The sequence below is a fragment of the Marmota marmota genome, unplaced genomic scaffold (assembly GCF_001458135.2).
Source record: "Marmota marmota marmota unplaced genomic scaffold, marMar, whole genome shotgun sequence".
NCBI classification, from domain to species: Eukaryota; Metazoa; Chordata; class Mammalia; order Rodentia; family Sciuridae; genus Marmota; species Marmota marmota.
The window spans coordinates 9,327,415-9,341,674 of NW_025999913.1; the positions used below are offsets into that span (position 1 = coordinate 9,327,415).

At 41.4% G+C, this 14,260-nt stretch overlaps 1 protein-coding gene and 1 pseudogene across 11 annotated transcripts in view; both read left to right on the plus strand.

Annotated features, from left to right (window-relative positions):
• Nucleotides 1-14,260, plus strand: part of Phactr1 (phosphatase and actin regulator 1) — a 500,641-nt gene that overhangs the window by 378,111 nt on the left and 108,270 nt on the right. The window lies entirely within an intron of this gene.
• LOC107149366 overlaps nt 1-14,260 on the plus strand; it is an 80,518-nt pseudogene that overhangs the window by 58,398 nt on the left and 7,860 nt on the right.

A 14,260-nucleotide genomic window follows, 5' to 3' on the forward strand; every position in this document is an offset into this window, starting at 1 on the left:
GGGGAAAATCGCCACTGAGGCTGCTGAGGTGCAAGGTTCTTTGCAAAGCCCGGAAACATTAGGCATTTGAATTTGGTTCGGTTTGGTTCTTGTCCATTTTTCCTTTCATTCAGTAAACACAGAAGGAAAAGAGTCATTTTTCAAAATGTCTCTTGGACTCAAGTTAATGGAATATGCCTAGGACCTAAGGCTAACCCTGCGTCATAATTACAACGATGCTCTGTATTCGGCGTCTGAATAGATAAATCCCTGAAGAAGTGAACTGTTTGGACAGAAGCCGTCTTAATTCAGAGATCGCCCATTAAAAATGGGACTTTTGAAAGTTACTTCACTAGTAGGTTTCAACTGTTTGGATTAGGTCATCTATCAAACTTTGTCCACCCTCTTTTATCTGAAATAAAAATAAAGCAAAGCTCAGGCTTGCGCATTTGGTCATTCTTCTTGTTTGAACCCCAGGCTGTGCTGCCAATCATCCTTCTCCTGGGCCCCAAGTCCTGACCCTCCGGAAACCCAGACCTGAGAGTGCAGCCTCCAGGTCAGGGAGGGAAGCGGCCCTCTCTTGGACTCACTGGCGAAACCACAGCGGCAAAGCCTTGTCCTCCTGGGCTGGGAACGTGGCAGGACTCTGGAAGGGATAAGGAATGTGGAAGGAGGGGCTTCTAACCCTCTTGGGGTCTGAGCTTTAAAAATGGAGCAGGTTTTTTTGCAGGCAACATGGAACAGTGACAGAGAGACGAAGCCAGACACTAGTTAAAGACAGATTTTGCCCAGTACTGCTGCAGTAGGGGAGAGACCTCTGTGTAACCTGAGCTTAGCTCTGTGGGAGCAAAATGCAAGAGGCCTCTGAAACTCCGGGGGTGTGCTAAAGGAAAGGACTGAGGTCCCCCGGGGTGTCAATAGGCCGTCCTGTCTGCTAACTGGTGCTTGGGGAAGTTAGACTCCTATCTTCCCAAGAGACTAGGTTGCATTTCAAAGGCATGGCTCCCAGGTCATGATAGCATGCACCTCAGAAAACTTTTAAACTTCACAAGTTTAAAAGTTTTCTGAGGTGCATGCTATCAGAGAAGGATGTCTAGGGGCCCCTCATCAGTCGTTGGTTTGCACAAATCATGAATTCTTCTGGCAGCTTTGAGCTTTCTCAGGCAGGTATTTTAAGGGAACTGTGACTGTTTTCCTAGGGACATGGCTTTGAGCTGCTAGAGGCTATGCTGAAAGTTGGAGTCCTTACAGGCCACGTGGAGGCCGGGGAGAAAGCGGCTCAGGGGTGCCTGACTAGAGTTTAGTCAAGGAGCCGGTCTTTGTGCACACCCTGGGAGGAAATCTAAGGGCACAGTGAGATGGATGTCAGGGGACCTCACTGGGCCACCACCCAACAGGAGCATGTCCTTCCAGGGTGACCTTGGAGCCTCCAGTTGTATGTTAATGAGGACCCTGTCACTGGGCCAACAGCTAGCATTTGTTAAGTGACTCATTTCTAAGGATGCCATTCCTGGCTGTCCCCTGAGATTTTCTTCTCTGTAAAGTCAAAGTCTTGTGAGGAAGAGTTAGGATTTTAAAGTTCCGCATCCAAAGTTAGGGTGAATTTTATTCATCTGGAGCTTCATTAAATCAAGGAGCAGAAGCTTGAACATGGCACGAAGCCATGTATTTTGCTTGTATATGGAAGCCACAGTTTTAAACTTAGCTTTTTAAAGAAATCACATCAAGGGTTCATTTTGCCATTGTCTTTTTTTTTTCCCCTGCAAACGTGAAGGTTTGTTCCTCTGCCTTTTGGTTAGGAGAAAACTCTAATTCTCAAAGTCTTTTCCCTTGAGACTTCTACAACAAGGGTTAGCAAATCATGAGCCAGGGCCAGCTCCATCCCACTGCCTTCTTGTTAATAAAGCTTTATTGGGACAGCCATATTTGTTCGCTTGGGTACTGCTGTGTGTGTGGCTGCTGTCTGCTCTGAGTGTTTCCCTCAGGGACGGTGTGGCCTGCAGAGTCTGAAGCACTAGCTGGCTGGCCCCTACACAACAACTTACAAACCCATGTTCACATGTCCAGAGGAGGGCCGTCTTCCATGACACTCAGGTTGTCTGTCCATTTCAATCATGACTTTAGAAAACTTGCACAGTCCAGAGGGCTACCTTCGTTTTCTCAAAAATAACTTTCATTTGAGGAATTCATCTTGAAGGAACAATGGTGGCTTACGTGTTTCTCTGCAGAGAAGGAAGGAGTCCAAGTACCTTCAGGAGCCAGGTTTCCTCAAACTAGCAACAGTCCTTGGCTCGCATCATTAAAGACCTTCATCAGACCCGGAGGAGGAAGGTACAGACACTCGCAGTAGAGCCCTGTTCTTCACTAGTTAGAAAGAAACCTGCGGAGAAGTCTCTATTCCGAAGATAAAAATAAAACAATAGACTTTTCTTTCTCTATAACATGTAGCCTTTCCTTTCTTTTCCACTTATCCTTTCCATGAAATCCAGCCCCACTTTCCCTCTGTCAAGAAAACAAGCCTCATCCTGAAGGATCCAAGGAGGCTTCTAGCTTGTGATTGATCCTGTGTCCGAGGTGAAGAAATAGTGACTTTTAAAAGCATTTAGGCTCACAACCAAATATATAACATATATATAATCTCTATCTTAGATATGTATATAATCTCTTAGATATATATAATCTCTATAGATTCTCATAATTTTCTTCTCCCTAAGTTTTGACACATTATGACTAAAGCTGCTCACCTTGTATCTATTACTATAGTTAACAAAACCAACCAACAAATAAACAAAAAAAACAGAACTTACCCAGTGCTGGTGAGGATGTGGAGAAGCCCGAGCCCTGCCCACTGTTGGTGGGAATGTAGAATGATCCCTTGGCTGTGGAAAACAGGGTGGTGGTTCCTGGAAAAGGTGGAAATGGAATTCCTATGTGATCCAACATTTTCTTACACTTCTGGTTGTATATCCAAAATAATTGAAAGCAGAAACTTAAAGAAATATTTAGACATCCATGTTCATAGCAGCTTTATTTGCAAAAGTTAAGAGGTGGAAGCAACCCAAGTGTCTGTCCATCAACAGACGGATGGATAAACAAAATGTGGCATGTATGACAATGGAATATTGTTCTGCTTTAAAAAGAAAATCTCAACACATCATACAATGTGGATGAACCTTGAGGGTGTTACACTGAGATAAATTAGTTGAAAAAAGACATATAATAAAAAATTTAAAAAAAAAAAACAGAAGAACAAGAAGAATAAGACAGATACTATATGAGTCCACTCTATGAAGTACTTAGACTGGTCAAATTCATAGAGACAGGAGATAGAATGATAGTTGCCAAGAGTTGGGAAATAGTGGGGACTGGGGAGTTTGTGTTTGGTGGGTATAGAATTTCAGTTTTGTAAGGTGAAAAAGTTCTGGAGATGGTTATACAACAATGCAAATATATTTAGTATTACTGAACTACATTATAAATATTAGGATGATATATTTTATATGTATTTTACAACAATTTACAATAATGTTTTTAAAAAAATCAAACTGATGATGTCATTGAACTTCTAATTTTGATGCAATGTGTGACAGAATCCAGGCCAAGTGTCTATTTAAATCCTGTCTGCATGGTGTCGCAGCGGTTAGTTTCTCTCATTACTTTGCCAGGTGATGGGATAAAAATGGGGTGAAGCTGATGGATCTATTTGCATCACTTGTTTCTGTATTGCGAAGATGTGACCTCAGGCAAGCTTCTCTGTTAACCTGGTGCCGGGAACCAGCAGAGCCCTCTTAATGAGTTTGCCATAAAGAACAGGCATTGGCCCTTTCTGTCCATTGAGATCATCTTGATTCTCATCAGAACCAAATATTTCCTTCCCTCACCCACTCAGCCAAGATGGCGCTAAGAATCAGACTCTGAATTCTAAATTACCACCTTAGCCCTTTGCCCACATCCACCCAACTCAACAGGAGCCCCTCTGCAGAACTGAGAAACTGCTGGACCCTATTAAGGAACAAAGCTCCATTTGTGATGTCATAATAACTCAGTCCAAGCAAACGAAAGGAACGAGTTCTGCCGTTTCTGTTGTGAGCTCAGGGTTGCATGTTGGCCAGCTTCCCCCAGACATGCCCCCTGGACTTCAGAAGCCACGCAGAACTGCTCATCAGAAACAAAACTCAGAAGTCGTTACCACGAAAGACGAGGAGTTCAGAAGTCTTGAGTATTCTTTTAGGGGAGCATGGGCTGCCCAGTCTCCTGCCCTGTCATGGTGGTGAAGACAGGTGGCATCGTGAGAATAAGCAGTGCCTCTAGGAGAGCTTTGGGCAGTACTGTCCTTCCAGACCTTTCTTCTCCATTGCACACATGATGAGACTTCTGCTTTCTGGGTTTGCAGTGGTCCAATTTTTTCAGTTTTCCCAATTGCAGATTGGGGAAATGTTTGATTCACAATTTAAATAGTCTGGGAACTTTTTTTTTTCAGGGAGTACCAAACATTGATTTTTTTTTCCTAATACAAATTAATAATTCAGTTCTCCTGTTGGAAGATAAGGGGTATTTGGCCATACTTGTTTTTATTACCAGCTGATGAATGCTTGCATGAAATACAGACAAATCCAGGCCCTGTTTCAGGTTTTATTTTTTTGGGGGGGTGGGGAGGAACATTATAATTGTACATAATAGTTGGATTCATGGTCCATCTCTGTTTGAAGCATCTTGTCATGCAAGATGGAAAGGCTGAGACAGAAAAAGCAGAAACAAAACAAAATATGTTTATTGTGCAGAATAGGAAGAGAGATTTCTAAATTACTGGACTTTTTCTTAGATTTGGAAGTTTTTTGTTATCCAATTAAAATATAACTTAAAACAATTTTAAAAAAATAGAAAACATAATGAATACTGTATGTATTGAACAAATTGTGTTGGTAATTTAACAACCTTCCCCAAAAGAGAACTTGAGGCCCAGATGGATTCACTAATGAATTCCTTCAAATATTTAAGAAAGAAACAATACCAGTCTTACACAAAAAACTGACTCCAGGCACCAGAAGAAGAAAGCAACAGATTTTTCAACTTGTTTTAGAAAGCCAGCATAAACTAGGGAGCATATCATAACGAAGATATTATAAAACAGGAAGGTTACAGGCCAATATCTCACTCTGTATGAAGGTGAAATTTTTGCATACAATATTAGAAAATTGACTCCAATAGGGTATTTAAGATAACATATCACAATTAAGTTGGGATTGGTATTGGTAAGGCAGAATTGTTTAATATTCAAAATCAATATTATTCATACTACCAGCAGAAGGGGAAGATCTTATGATCAAATATAGATAAAATTTTAATAAAATTCAATATCCATTTAAACTTAAGCAAGGTAGGAATAGAGCTTCTAAACTCTGATATAAGGTACTGCTAATAAATAAAGAAATGCACAAACCCCATAGCAGATATCAGATTTATCCATGAGGTAGTAAACGATTATCCCCTGAGATTAGGAGAAAAGAAGGGTGTGATCATTCTCTTCAACATGGTGTTAGATGACCTAGCCAACATTATAAAGAAAGAAAAGTTAATAAGGGGATTAAAGATTAAAAAGCGACAAATAAAACCATGGGGTGTGCATTCTAAGAACAAATTACATACCTAGAATACTCAATAAGATCTGATAAACTCACAGAAGTCCCTGTGTGAAGGTCAGTACAACCAACCCTCCATATCTATGAGTTCCTTGTCCATGAATTCAACCAATCACTGTGAGAAAATTTAAGGGGGAAAAAAATAGTATCTGTACTGAACATATACAGACTCTTTTCCTTGTCATTATTCCCTAAGCAAAATAGTACACACTCACTTACGAGGCATTTACGTTGTATTAGTATTGTAAGTAATCCATAGATTACTTAAGACATCTAGTAGGATGTGCATGGGTTATATGCAAATGCTACACCATATATGCAAATACTATAGTGCTTTAAATAAGGAACTTAATATCTGCATACAATCCCTTAGATGCTGATGGATTGCTGCATATAAAAATATTATTTCCACATGTCAGCAACAAGTATTGATAAATAATTAAGTAGCATTTATAAGAAGATCAAAAAATATGAAGAGATGTACTATATGGACTGGAAGACGCAATATTATAAAAATGTCAATCCTTCCCAGTTTATCTCTAGTTTCAAAGCAATAGGTTTTTGATGGAAATTGACAAGCCAGTTCTAACATGTGCATAGAAAGTCTAAGCTCCAAGAAGAGCGAAGGCAATGGAAGAACTAAGTTAAGGACATGAACTATTAGAGTTAAGAATAATCATGAGGCTATGAGGATTTAAATAATATGGTATAGATGAAGACACCTTGGAACAGAAGAAAGTGTCTAGCTGTAGAGCCGCACATACCTAATCACCAAATTCATAGCAGAATTACCACCACAGTGAAACAGGGCCCATACAATAGATGATGCTTAATCAATCCATTATTTTTTAAAAGCAGTTATTCCATATCTCCTCCTTCTGAGCTTCTCTGTTCTGCTTTGGAGTGAAAGTCTTGCTGTAGCTCAGTATTTCAAGCGTAGGCATCAGAATCCACGGCACATCTACATCGGGCTCTCGCCTCCTGCCATGACTGTTGAGGAGTAACTGGGCAGATGTTTGTGTTCCTAAATATAGATATTACTTTACCATATACATATAAAAGAAGAGAGTGAGATTTTATTTCCTCCGGACAGCTTAATTTTTCCCAAAAGTGAGAGAATTCTAATGAAGGTTGAGAATTCCTAATCCAAAAATCCAAAACCCAAAATATTCCAAAATTCTAAACTTTTTGAGTGCCAAGATGATGGCACAAGCAGAAAATCCCACACCTTGACCTCTTGGGATGGATCACAGTCAAAACATAGGTGCGAGCTGGGGATGTGGCTCAAGCGGTAGCGCGCTCGCCTGGCGTGCGTGCGGCCCGGGTTCGATCCTCAGCACCACATACAAAGATGTTGTGTCCGCTGAGAACTAAAAAATAAATATTAAAAATTCTCTCTCTCTATCGCTATCTCTCTTGCTCTCTCTAAAAAAAAAACATAGGTGCACTCAAAGTACTGCTTAACATTACCTTCAGACTATAAGGTATAAACCTTAAGTAAATTTCATATCACTTGGGCCCCCTCACTTAGAGAGCTCAGTCTCTCTCTCTCTCTCTCTCTCTCTCTCTCTCTCTCATACACACACACACACACACACACACAGAGTATGTAGAGACATCAGAGAGATGCTCTTTCTGAACACATGCACTGATATATATATAAATATATATAATGTATATTCTAAAATCTGGACAAAAAATCCCAAATCTAAAACATTTTTGGTTCCAAGCATTCTGGATAAAGGATCTTCAATCTGTAATAACATTCAGAGATTATTGGGTTTTATGTCAAGACAGTGTACTTGGTCTTCATGTGAAATCTCATTCAATAACAACAGCAAAACTTAATGATTTAAGACATGACCACAGTTTATAAGTGTCATGGACTGAATGTGTATTTCACCGCAAAATCCTAACCCAGGGTATGACTATGTAAGGACGTAAAGGTAAGTGAGACTGTAGGGTGAGGCCCTGATCTGTTAAGATCAGTGTTCTTAGAAAGAGAGACACCAGAGAGATGTTCTTTCTGAACACACACACTAAGGGAAGGCCATGTGAGCACATAGAGTATCTGCAAACCACGAAGAGGGCCCTCACCAGAAACCAAAAGGGCCAGCTTCTTAATCTTGGGCTTCTGGCCTCTAGAACTGTAAGAATATGAATTTCTATTGTTCAAGTCAAAGAGTCTGAGAAATTTGTTACAACAGCCCCAGCAGACTAATACATCGAGGGTATAAAAATTCTGCCTGAGCTCAAAGAATTGTATGTTTAGTTCTTCTGTGCATACACTGTGGCCTGTTTGTACACACTTGTTCATTAGCAGGTAAGCTGTGTGGCATAATCCTGGTGTGAAGGGCTGTGGAGTCCAGTGAATAACAACACACTTAGGCATTCACACACAGGAATCACATGGCCTGGGTTCAAATTCAGCTCTATACCTTGGGCATCATCTTATTCTGCCAAATAGAGGTCAGAGTGCCAACCTCCCAGAGCTGTGAGATTCACATAAAGTTCAGCCCAAGGAGTGCACAGCGTGTGGTTCCTAATACACAATGAATGATACCATGGTGATGATCCGGAGAATGGCATCTTCACACAAAATGAACTACTCAAGCAGAATGTCTGTCTGGGTAGACATCTGACATATCAAAGTGTATTTATGATTTTTTAAAAATGTAGTTTACTACTATTAGCTGACTTTAATTCTGATTGTAGATGATAACAAATAAAGCCCCTCAATCAGAGATGGGGGTATAGCTCATTGGTAGGGAGCACAGGTTCCATCCCAGCACCAAAAAAAGAACCCAACAATAAAAACCCCCAGTCTAACGCTGCTGTCTTTTCTGTGACTTTAAAGAGTCAGAGAAGTAAGATTTTAAAACCCTCCCCAAATCTTAACCCTGTTAAGATCAGCAGCAGGTTTGATTCCAACCAAGAGGAGAAAAGCAAGCCGCGAAGCGGACAAGCTTATTTCCATGAACTTGGCACCACAGGACACTTTGAACAAGGGCGCTATTATTTTTTAGGTAACAGGTGGTAGCGAGGGTATTAAGCTGTTCTGGGCAGAATTTCAGATTTCCATTCTTTAGTGCCTGAGGCAGCGCACTTCTATCACAAAGCAATCAATAACAATTAGGTGTCTGGAATGGAATAATCCACCATTATGCTTCCCGCGTCTGAAGGGGATAAACTCACTTAACCAGCCCTCAATCAATGAATTTCCCTTTTATTCCTGGGGGGAGTATTCGAGGCGGCAGAAAACACAGTGGAAGTGTGAATGGTGGATCTGAGCGCCATCACAAAAAAATTAGATGTTACGACACACCCTCTTCTTGCAAGTTATAGAAGCAAGCCCCAAAGCACAAGCCTTGATTTCTAACATCAACACTCAACACCTTCATTCTCTCTCCCTGCAGGGGGGGTCACTTTGTTTCATGTCTAATGAAAAAGTGTGTCGTAGGTGGGAGAACAAAGTGAGGATTGTAAATGGAGCTTCCTGTCAGTAATTCTTCAGATCTTGGTGTTATTAAATCATTTTAGATCCTGTTCCTATAAGAGCAGCCAATAAATGGAGAAGAGATGACTTCTCTTCTGTCTTGCAGATCTCAGATGGCACAGCTGATACTTCCTTTGTTAGAATTTGGTTTCAAGTTTCCTGCGCAGATTAGAATAGAGAGAGAGAAGATGGAATCAGCAAATTCGGTCATAAACTCTCCTGCGTGCACTTGGACAGCGGTACAGCCTGGGACTGGCAGCAGTCCCCTCTCTGTTGCCTCTGATGGGTCACTTTAAGGAAGTTCTTGAAGAATTCTGAAGCCTGACTTGTGTAGAGTCGCTTGCTTCTCGGACTTTCTGTTAGCACTTTCAACCCAACATTTCAGGCCCCATCTTGCTCTCTGGAGACCTGGAAGAAGCCTAAGTCGATATTAAGAGCCATCCCTCCGTGCTTGTGCCTGACCTACTTAAAGAAGTGCCCAAGAAAAGGTGCATTGTGGCATTTATTGCCTTAGAATGGCCCTTTCTTTCACTAGCAGGAGCTAGTTCACTGGCCACGCTGCATGATCTCGTTCTATGGTGGCCAAGGTTTTATTCCCCTTTGGAGACAATTGCAATATACAAAGAGAAGCAGAGCTAGTGAAAATGGCCTTTGAATGTCTTTGTTTGGGGGAAATAAAACATACACTGAAAAACCAGGTTAAGTGTTGACATGAGTTTAGCAGGACATGCAGTTTAGCAGACGTACCATGTAACCAGGGCCCAAGACAAAAACGTGAAGCATTGCTAGCACACAGGTCCCCCAGTGCATCTCTCTGATTGCAGCTTCTCCTCCTCACCAGAGGTGGACACTGCCCTGATTATTATTGTCATCACACCCCTGCTTTTCTTTCCTCTGTGGTTCTAAATCTTAGAGATGCACATATCTAAAATGATGTACATAGTTTTGCCCATTTTTGAGCTTTGTACAAATAGAACCATTGTAAATGTGTTCGTCTTGTTTTTTTCACTCAAGATTGCTTGTAAGATTAATTCATTTCTGTGTTTGCCTTTTAGTTTTAAAACAGTCAATGTAGAAGTCAAGAAGATTGTATGACGGCATAACCATCACCTAAGAGTTACTAAGCTTTGCCCATATCTGTTACTTTTTTCTGAAGCGTTTTAAAGTAAATCACAGACATCTCTAATCATGTATCTCTTAAAAAAAAAGAAAAAGAAAGGAAAATGTCCTCTATAACCATAGACTATTTTTTTTCAGTTTTTATTTTTATTGGTTCTTTTTAGTTATGTACATGACAGTAGAATTCATTTTAGTATCATTGTACAAGCACAGAATATATCTTGTTCTAATTAGGACCTCATTCTTATGGATGTACATGGTGGGGGGTTCACTGTGGTGTATTCATATAAGTACAGAGGAAAATTATTTCGGATTCATTGCACTCTCTTGCCTTTTCCTATTCCCCTGCCTGCCCTTAATTCCTCTTTGTTTAATTTACTGAATATCTTTGTTTAATTTGCTGAATATCTTTGTTTAATTTACTGAATATCTATTCTTCCCCTCTTCTCCGTGATTGTGGGCTAACTTCCTTCCATTTATCAGTGAACACATTTGACTTTGTTTTGGGGGGCTGGTTTATTTCACTTAGCATGGTAGTCTCCAGGTCCGCATAATTCCCTAACATGGTCTGATACCCAGTCTATATTTGCGTAGTTGACCCCAAAGTTCTTCGTCAGCTGGTTTCTTCCAAACCAGGACGAAGTCGAGCTCCATGAAGAAGGTATTTTTCATAGCACGGCTTACGGCTTTCTATGGGCTGTGTCCCTTCCTTTTCACAAATAGCTCATCAGCTAATAGGACTCCTATGAGGTCTGGCAAAGAGGGGAACAGACACCGCCCCAGTATTGGTCACATGCTTTGCTTTCCAAGTCTGTCACTGCAGAGGAACTATGCCGTCTGAATTGCAGTCATCAGACATACTTAAAATCCGTTACGTCAAAGCCAGAATTGTCACATGGGGCAGATACTGTGGTATTGGGCTCCTTGGGGTTAAACAAGTCTGTGGCTTTATTTATGGGGAATGTTCATGAGGCTGATCCACCAAAGGTGCTCATCCGAGTGCAGGGATCTGCTGCCTGAAGTTCCCCCAAGACCAGAGGAAGACAAGGAGGTAGAGAGCTGATCAAATTGCACCATTAGGATCATCCCAGCCAGTCATGATGTCTTTGCTTGATGTGACAGGACTTGAGGATTTCAGTTGTGTTTGATTTATTTACCAAAAAGTTCCTTACAAAAGAGTTTAACCCCTCAGCTAGAGTCCTCCTTCAATATCTATGGGGGATTAATTCTAGGACACCCTCCCCACAATCCCCAAACCCATGGAGCCTCAAGTCCCCTGTATAAAATGGCACAGTATTTACATAGTCCCTACCACATCCTCCTGGGTGCTTCAAATCATTTCTAGATCACTTATAATAATGCAATGTAAAAGCATCGTATGAAGACGGCTGCTATATAGTGTTGTTTCAGGAATAATGATCAGGGTGAAAAGTCTGTGTGTGACCAGCACAGACACAAATCTGTTTTTCCTGACTGTTTTGAGCTGCAGTTCTGTTGGTTGGACTTACTAAGGTGAAACCTGAGGCAAAGCGCAGACTGTGTACCCAGCTGATCCTCCATAAAAGGGTCTTGTGGTCCAGGGAATTGGTGGGGAGGAGTGGGTTAATCCAGCTGCTTTCTTTCCTTGGAGTCTTCCTGGAGCCTCCAGGGTGCTGCGAATGCTGCAGTCCCCCCTGTAGCATGTGGCACTTCCTCAAATCACTTGTCCTCAGAGTGCTTTTCTCCAGACACCCACAGAACAGAGTTTGGGAAGTGCTGACCTAGACGGGTTGGATCTCACCATCGCAAACAGCATTATTACGTAAGTCGTCTCAGCTTTGGCCTCATGGGCCACAAAGAGCTTGCCCCAGCTCAGTCCTTAGCCGCTTCCATGGTTGGGTCGCCATGTTGGACGTGAGGAATGTTCTTCACGTGCCCTAGTGTTGTAGAGACAAACAAGGCAGGGCACCAAAGATAGCAGGAAACGGTTTTATTTGGCTGCCGCCGGGCTCAGAGGGCACAGCTTTTGCTGTAATCAATCAATCCCCTGAACCTCAAGTTCAGGGAGTTGCAGAATTTTATACCCAGCGTGGAAGGGGAGGGGCTCAGAAGTCCACAGTCTGCAGAAATTCACATAAAAGCAGCTTTTTCTTTCACTGTTCTGGGCAAGTTAACTCTTCAAGGACAACCCCTGAAAAGGGGAGCTTCTTCTCCCCTTTCTTTCCTCCCCCTGCCAGCTGTTACCACAGAGCCCAATTGGTCACTTCTCTTATCTTAGAAATGTAGACATCTCTGAGGCCTTGTTTGCACATTTCTACAAACTACTCTATTGGATACATGTTTGTGAGAAACTAGTAAGGGGTGTCCAGCACCTGGAGTGCTGGTATCTTCCCGGCCAGTGGCCATGTAAAACAGGGCAACATGAAGATAGGAAGTCTGTCTACATTGAACCCTTTTGTAGAGACTCTTTTGCTGATAGTCCTAAAATCAGCCATGGTGAGGGTTTCTGGAGAGGCCCAGCTAAGACTTTTCTGTGGAGAAAGGGGGTACTACACTAGCTTCACCAGCCAAACCTGCACTGGAGTCACCCTCATATCGGACACTGTTTCAATGTCTGGGGATATGCAGGCTGGGGAAACCTGCACCAGGGTCACATAACTGGTGAGGCCCCTGTGTTCTCCGTCAGAGGGACAGATTACGGGGCTGAAGTTCCTATTGGAGCAATACAGAGGGGGCGGTCAGGCCAGAGCAGAGACCAGGACTTGGGCTTCTTGTCAGGTGACAGGGGCATTCATTCACACCTCAGATTCTTGTTGTTGGGATTTAGTTTAGATTTTTTGGGGGAGGGAAAAAGGGTTCTAAATTTCTCCTCCTTTCTTCTTTTGAGGATCTCTTGGTCTTAATTGCCAAAGAACAGACTTTTTTTTTTTTTCTCATTTTGAATTAGTGATTCAATAAGCTTTCCTTGGATAAGCAAATAATTGAAAACCTTCTTATCTAGTTAATTCCTTTGCTTTTGGCAGAAGATTTAGATATTCATAGCGCACTTGAACATCTAACTGGGTGAAAGACACAATATTTGATGTTCATAAAAACTTCCTTTGATTACTATGCCTTTTTCTGGAGTGTGTCTGTCATACCGTGCTGCCTAAAACCAGACACTCAGAGCTGCGTTCTTTTTTAACTTTCTTTTCTTTCCTTCTTCAATATAGCAATTGACAACCATGTTTCTTTTCTCATTAATTTCCTTATGAAATAAAAGATCAACTGGTATTTTCCATCTGATCCTTCAGAAGGGCAGATCACCCTTTTTTTTTTTTCTGTTTTCTAAATCCTTTCTCCTCTTTCTCTTCTTCTCTCCTATATTGTGTGTATGAATGTAATTTCACAATAGTCTCTTTATCTTTAAAAAATGAAAGCATTCGCTCTATAGATGGCATCGAGGGGGTGGATTGTTTCATTTTGGGTCCTGCCAGCCTGCCTTTGTGGTGTCGTATCAATATGTGGGTGGATTGTTTTGTTTGGGGTCCTTCTAGGTCATGGGTATTGCATCCTGTGAACATTATTCAGGAAGCCAGATAGGAGGTGGAGGCCTGATCTAGGTCCTGGAAGCTCATTCCATTTGTCACTTGTAGATTTCAAGCCTAAAATTTCCTTTCACTGGAGTCGTGAGATTTCAAAAGGGGGTAAACACTTCAGATTTTTCTTGTAAGTTGACGGTTTCAAGGATGGAAAGTAGAAGACTCCATCGTCAGCGACTGCACATTTCATCATTTCTCAATTGCTTTTCCCTTTCAAGCTTGTATTCCCTTCAGAATGTAATTTAAAGTCAGTTAAACAGGGAATTCAACACACACACAGAGAAAGAGATTGTTCTGGAGAAAAACCTGAACAAGTCTCTTCTCTGGTGCTCTTAGTAGGACCAAATGACTTTCTCCAGCACCAATATTGTTTTTTTTTCACACTTTCTCATCTTTTTAAAAAATGAAAAGCATCACTTAAAAGTCACGAAACGTAAGTTTTCCTCTTTCATCAGGACTGAAAATAC